The sequence below is a fragment of the Penaeus vannamei genome, chromosome 32 (genome assembly GCF_042767895.1).
Source record: "Penaeus vannamei isolate JL-2024 chromosome 32, ASM4276789v1, whole genome shotgun sequence".
Classification (NCBI taxonomy): Eukaryota; Metazoa; Arthropoda; class Malacostraca; order Decapoda; family Penaeidae; genus Penaeus; species Penaeus vannamei.
The window spans coordinates 4,449,025-4,456,524 of NC_091580.1; positions in this window are offsets into that span (position 1 = coordinate 4,449,025).

The following is a 7,500-nucleotide window of genomic DNA, read 5'->3' on the forward strand; positions in this document are numbered from 1 at the left end:
CGTCAATGTTGTGATTACATTAGCATGGATATCGGGCGCTCGATCTGGCCCGAGGCCTAAACACGGGCTGGCCACAGCTGGACCGGTCACCTTGGAAGGAGGTCGTTCATGATAAGAAGGCGAGGTCCTCATATCGGCTTTACCTTCCTTGAAGCAAAGACTGCGCTGTAAGGGAGTGTGAAGGGGTCAGGGAGATCCAGTCAGGGCCAAAATTTACTCTCAATCAGCTGTTTACATCGTCGTGCATGGCAGAATTATGAGATACTTCTTGGAAAGAAATATGGTCTATCCCACACATCTTACACGACTATAACGCTGTAGTCTTGTCCATCAATATCATCAATTGCTTCTTGCTTTGGGGAAGAGTTGATCATTTCGTCTGGGTGAAGTACCCTGGGTTTGGTGCCCCTGGTTTAGAGGAAACTTGTGTCCTCCTGCTGCCGCAACATACTCACTTGAACATGCACACACGCTCACCCACTCATTTTGGACAGAAGGTACGAATCAATAGCTCTCTCTTCGGTGCGTCAGATGGCAGCCTCGGCGAAATGAAATCTAGTTTCATTGGGTGATATTTGCTATAGGTTTAGGAATTGTTAAGGGAAATAAGAGAGGAGAAGAGATGAGAAATAAACTGAGAAGACAAAAATAAGATACGTTGGAACCTGTGGCAAACGTGTTCATGGGTTTGTAAATCTTGGTGTGCATGTATTTCCATGTTAATCAATACGTCAGCGAAATACAGCGTCGGTCTGTTTGTAACACGTTGTTGTTGTTGTTGTTTTTTTGTTTTTCTTTTTTTTCTTTTTTATCATGGTCTTTATCTATTTTCATGAATCTATTCACAACTTTTATTTAAAGCTGCTTCACGTATGGAAGTCAATGACATTTTTTTTCCCTATTCAATTAACACATCTAATAATTTATGCACTCATGTCATTTTATATTCATTTATTTATATAATGATCAACACTGAAAACCAGTGAAGTCGTCATTCCATATGAGTTATTTATGCTGAAATTTTGATAATGATAATAGTAAAAAAATAGTAGTAATAGTGATAATGATAACATTAGTAATGATAATAGTAATAGTGATAGTGTTAATGATAATGATATTGATAAGCATAATGATCATATTGATAATGATAATTATAATGATAATAGGAAAAAGATTGACAATGTTAATAATAATGATAATAATGATAATGGTAAATGTGAAATTAAGAAAACAACGACAACAATAATAATGACGATGATAATGAATGATCATCATCTAGTAACACTAACAATAATAATGATATAGTATTGATAATAGTAGTGGTAGTAATAACAATAATGATAAAGATAATAACAATGATAATATTAGTAATAATAATCATAATTAATGATAATGATTATGATGATAAGTGCTAAATAATAATAATAACAATAATAATGATAATGATAATAATAACGACAATAATAATAATGATAATAATAATAATAGTAATAATAATAATAATAATGATAATAATAATGATAATAATGATAATAATAATAATAATAATAATAATAATAATAATAATAATAATAATAATAATAATAATAATAATAATAATAATAATAATAATGATAATAATAATAATAATAGTAATAATGATCATGATAATGATAATAACAAAAATAATAATCATTTTGATAACAATAGTAATGATATTGATAATGATGATATTGACGATAATGATGATATTCTAACTGATTCAACTGAAGGGCATTGTCTCTGGTAGAGTATAATGCGGACACTCATTACAGTGTACAGAAAAACGAGGTAAAAATGGCAATAGACTGTCCAACCCCTGAGGTGACGTACAAAGGAGGTTGTTAGACGTGGTTTGTTTAGCATTTCCGAGTGTCTGACAGCGAAGACGAAAAACACATTTTACGAGAGACTGGTTAATTGAGTGAAAAATAGAGAGAGCTGGTGAAAATAGTCTAAGAGGCAAGGGCGGTTGAGGAGTGAGGAGAGAGGAGTGGAGGAGGAGTAAATAGCAAGAGAAGAGGAGGAGCCAAAATAGAGCTGGTGAAAATAGTCTAAGAGGAGAGAGGAGAGAGGAGTGGAGGCGGAGTAAATAGCAAGAGAAGAGGAGGAGCCAAAATAAAGCTGGTGAAAATAGTCTAAGAGGCAAGGGCGATTGAGGAGAGAGGAGAGAGGAGTGGAGGCGGAGTAAATGGCAAGAGAAGAGGAGGAGCCAAAATAGGGCTGGTGAAAATAGTCTAAGAGCCAAGTGCGATTGAGGAAAAAGGAGAGAGGAGTGGAGGTGGAGTAGATGGCAAGAGGAGGAGCCAAAATAGAGCTGGTGAAAATAGTCTAAGAGCCAAGTGCGATTGAGGAGAGAGGAGAGAGGAGTGGAGGCGGAGTAAATGGCAAGAGAAGAGGAGGAGCCAAAATAGAGTTGGTGAAAATAGTCTAAGAGGCAAGGGCGATTGAGGAGAGAGGAGAAAGGAGTGGAGGCGGAGTAAATGGCAAGAGAAGAGGAGGAGCCAAAATAGAGCTGGTGAAAATAGTCTAAGAGGAGAGAGGAGAGAGGAGTGGAGGCGGAGTAAATAGCAAGAAAAGAGGAGGAGCCAAAATAAAGCTGGTGAAAATAGTCTAAGAGGAGAGAGGAGAGAGGAGTGGAGGCGGAGTAAATGGCAAGAGGAGGAGCCAAAATAGAGCTGGTGAAAATAGTCTAAGAGGAGAGAGGAGAGAGGAGTGGAGGCGGAGTAAATGGCAAGAGGAGGAGCCAAAATAGAGCTGGTGAAAATAGTCTAAGAGCCAAGGGCGATTGAGGAAAGAGGAGAGAGGAGTGGAGGTGGAGTAGATGGCAAGAGGAGGAGCTACTCGGGGAAGTGAGGAGTGAAGAGACTTGGTGTTGCAAAAAGAAGGGATTCTTTCAGAAGGATACTGAATAGTTGGTCTTTGTTGCACAAGACCAAATTCTTCCAACAAACTGAATAGAGGAAAACATAGATAAATCAGGCGTGTCTGAGGAGTACAGAACGTGTGGCGAGTATGACGAATTATTTTTTCAGCGAGTATCGAAAAGTCTAAAACATAGAATGATACACGATTCATTATGAGACTATAACTATAGCATCCACGCGATAAGTGGGAGAACTTAAGTTGTATAAGCATAGATCTGAAAACACCCATTTGATATTAACAACCAGAGTAGTAAATTTTTTCAACCATACGTCATTTTTTTTACACACACGAGTTCAGATGTGCCATGCAACATCCTCCCCTTGTCTACATTTTTATCATTTATATTCATAATCATATCATCAAATAAAACAATAACTAATAAAACAGATAAACGTTAATCAACATTAATGAATATTTTCAGTCTCTTTTGATTTCGCAAATCTTTCAATGCCTGGGTATTATGTTTTTTTTTTTTTTTTTTTTTTTTTTTTTTTGCGTCACTGGTTGAGCAACCATCCCATCGATAGACCATCACATAGATGGCCTCCGTTGCCCCGATTTACAAACTGTTGAAGGCAAACGCCGTGTAAGAGACATGACGAATCCGAGAAATAGCATGAGAAACCTCCGAGGGAACTGACGAACACCGTTTTCGGTTTCCTGGGAATGAGATCTAGATAATACAGATAACTGTGAATAGACTGTAGGACAGATCTTTCGTAAAAAGATGTGTAACGTGATTTATACTGTTCTAGGCAAGTCCTCCTCCTAGGATGATGATTAAACCGAGTTTATACTGCACATATGTGTATGTTTCCACAACATGCGCAAGGTGTCTGAGTGTATATGTGAATGTGTATGTGAAGGTATATGTGCGTACCTGCTACGTATGGGAGCGCGCGAGTGAATGATTGGGTGTGGTTGTTATTGGTTATACAGAGACCGATATACTATACGTACCTTCCTGGCCATTTGATCGAGTGTCTTTAGGAATATTCGATTGAGTATATTCCCCCCTCGAGATGCAGATGATAGCCTCCCATTCATGACTTGTATATTTCGGAAATCATTCTCTGACGGCGCTGTTGAATCGGACTCCCTCGCTCGCGCACTGCTCTTGCCGACCGTCAGTCCGATGTTTTGTTTTGTATATTTCATTCTGTACACTTGAAAGGGAAATTCTTCGGACATTAAGCTTCTAGGTGTTGCTTATCCTTATCGGTGTACCAACGTTTGTATGTATATATATATATATATATATATATATATATATATATATATATATATATATATATATATATATATATATATATATATATATATATATATATATATATATATATATATATATATATATATATATATATATATATATATATGTGTGTGTGTGTGTGTGTGTGTGTGTGTGTGTGTGTGTGTGTGTGTGTGTGTGTGTGTGTGTGTGTGTGTGTGTGTGTATATCTGTATATATATAAATATATATATATATATATATATATATATATATATATATATATATATACATATATATATATACATATATATATATATATATATATATGAATATATAAATATATATATACATACATACATACATACGTATGTATATATATATATATATATATATATATATATATATATATATATATATATATACATACATATATATATAGATATAGATATAGATATATATATAGATAGATATAGATATATATATATATATATATATATATATATATGTATATATATATATAAGTATATATACATATATATGTATATATGTGTATAGGTATATATATTACATAATATTATATTTTATTTGTGTATATACATATATGTATATATGTATGCATGCAGGTATAAGCACGCAAACACACAGACACAGACACATACACACACAAACACACACCAACACACACACACACACACAAACACACACACACACAAACACACGCACACACGCACACACACGCGCACACACACACACACATATATAATAAAGGAATGGTAACTTCACACAACCTGAAGCCAATTCTGGAAAGACGAAATTAATTGTTCTGCCCAAATGATAAAACGTTAGCCTTGAAACCCAGCACAAAGGCGAGCGAGCGACGACGCCAGATGAAATCCCCCGAGGTTGTCTTCATCTGGAATGGATGAACACTAAAAACAGAACCATCAGGGGAGAAACATGCACACGACGGATCATTAGTCTCTATGAAGTGGAAGAGAATATTGGTAATTCGAGCACTTTTCCTCACACCGTCTTTTCCTAGAACTGACCTAAGAAAAAGGCCGAGAGATCAGCTGGAGGTTGGAGGAAGAAGTCTCGAGAGATTGGTGGAACCTTCGATTTGCACGAAGTGAGTGACTGCAGCCCACTCGTCGGGATCTGTCGGGGACCTGAAGGAAGGGAAATGTTTCTTTATCTGAAGGACACATATCTAGAAAGGAAATACTGTAGAAGTGTGTGCAGTAATTTATGAACCTTTAGTTTTATTTAGATTTATTTGACTTACAGGCTTAGCTTGTGTCCCATTATGAAATGCCACGCAAACATACAGCTCCAAACGTGACGTACTTACATGTACACATGTATCTCTGTTTGTCTGTCTGTCTGTCTGTCTGTCTGTCTCTCTTTCTCTCTCTCTCTCTCTCTCTCTCTCTCTCTCTCTCTCTCTCTCTCTCTCTCTCTCTCTCTCTCTCTCTCTCTCTCTCTCTCTCTCTCTCTCTCTCTTTCTCTTTACTTCTCTTTATCTGGCTGTCTGTTTTTCTCCATCTCCCCATCAATCTTTTCTAAACAGTATTACCTTCATTTCCATCCCTAACTTGTTTTCGTTGCTGGCGCTCCTCCCGCCTTTCCATCCAACTATTTCGGAACAGGTAGTTGCGCTTCCGGCTTCGCTTATTTAGCTCGTAAATTCAGTTAATAATACGTGTAATTCTGTCAAGCCGAACCCACCGCCGGCGCTCACAGGGATATTTAACGAAGTACAACGGAAGATGGCTCAAGGGCTTCTCCGGAAATTGTTAATCACTTCACGAAATTAATGACCGCAACAGCCCCATGGCTCTCTCTCTCTCTTTCTTTCTCTTTGTCTTCTCTATCTCTCTCTTCCTCTTTTTTCTCTTTATCTTCTCTCTCTCTCTCTCTTTCTCTTTTTTTTTCTCTTTGTCTTCTCTCTCTCTCTCTCTCTTTCTCTCTCTTTGTCTTCTCTCTCTTTCTCTTTCTCTCTCTTTGTCTGTCATCTTCTCTCTCTCTCTCTTTGTCTCTCTCTCTCTCTCTCTCACACACACACACACACACACACACACACACACACACACACACACACACACACACACACACACACACACACACACACACACACACATCCACACACACACACACACACACACACACATACACTCTCTCTTTCTCACTCACTGCCCCCCCCCCCCCCCCTCTTTCTCTCGCTGTCTCTCCCGTCTTGTATTTCTCTGCTGTCCCTCACTTCTTTGATCTTTCTCTCAGGGTCAAGCGTATGTGTGTGTGTGTGTGTGTGTGTCTGTGTGAACTTTTAACTTCCAGAATCAAAACAATTAACGAGAGAATTATATCCAATTTAGCTAATGTATTTTTCTGATGAAAGCCATTACGTTATATCGCAGTTGTCACATAATTACGGTGCGCCAGTGACGTACCTTTCCCATACTCCATTGCCAATCTCCGTTGCTAAAACCACATTTCAAAACCGATGTCCATTTCTGTAATCATAATGTATAGCGGTAGTGACAATTATTACTTTAATAGGAATCCTTTTTATTTAGTTATTTATGCGACTCTATAACAATGATGAACAGCACATCAGCCTGGAGATGGATACCATGACTGACTGGGCCACCGAATCGGCAAAATTTACTCCCACTAACCCTTCCCCTTAGAGTGTACTCCCGCGGCCCCAGTCCTCGCCGCCCTCCATCCATCCCAATCTCTCCTTCCCCAGGGACTCATGACATCGATTTTGCCCATCATTATATTCGAAGCTGTCCCTGGGTTGTATTCTGGTCGCCAAAGTACCTCTTCTTTATTCTGTGGACGTCGGCAGCCTTCCATTTTATTCCGAAGGGGGACGTTTGTTTAGAGGATGGATAAGCACAGGGAAATAAATAAAATAGAAAAGAAATGCATGATGAATAGGAGCTATAAACACTGTGTCATATAACGGGGAATTAGGAGATTGAGAACGAAACGGTGAAGTAGACAGAGAGGAAAAGAAAAGAAAAAAAAGTTTACAAGAGGCAATTTCTCGAGCACGGCGTCCGGAAACCCGGTAGTCCCTCGGCTCACGGGAGGCTGTCTCGGGGCGCTGTCATTGTGCCGAGGACGAAGCCAGCCAAGTGGACGCGGCACTAACGGGGGTGTTGCTACATTTATGTGACACTGATGGGGGTACTGGAGGCGCGGTATGTGGCATCATTGGCGCTGGAGGTGATGCTGTGTTTCACGACCGAGTTGCTCTTGAGCGACGTGCACTGTATATCACCCCGGTTGGCCCTCGGAGGCTCACGGCC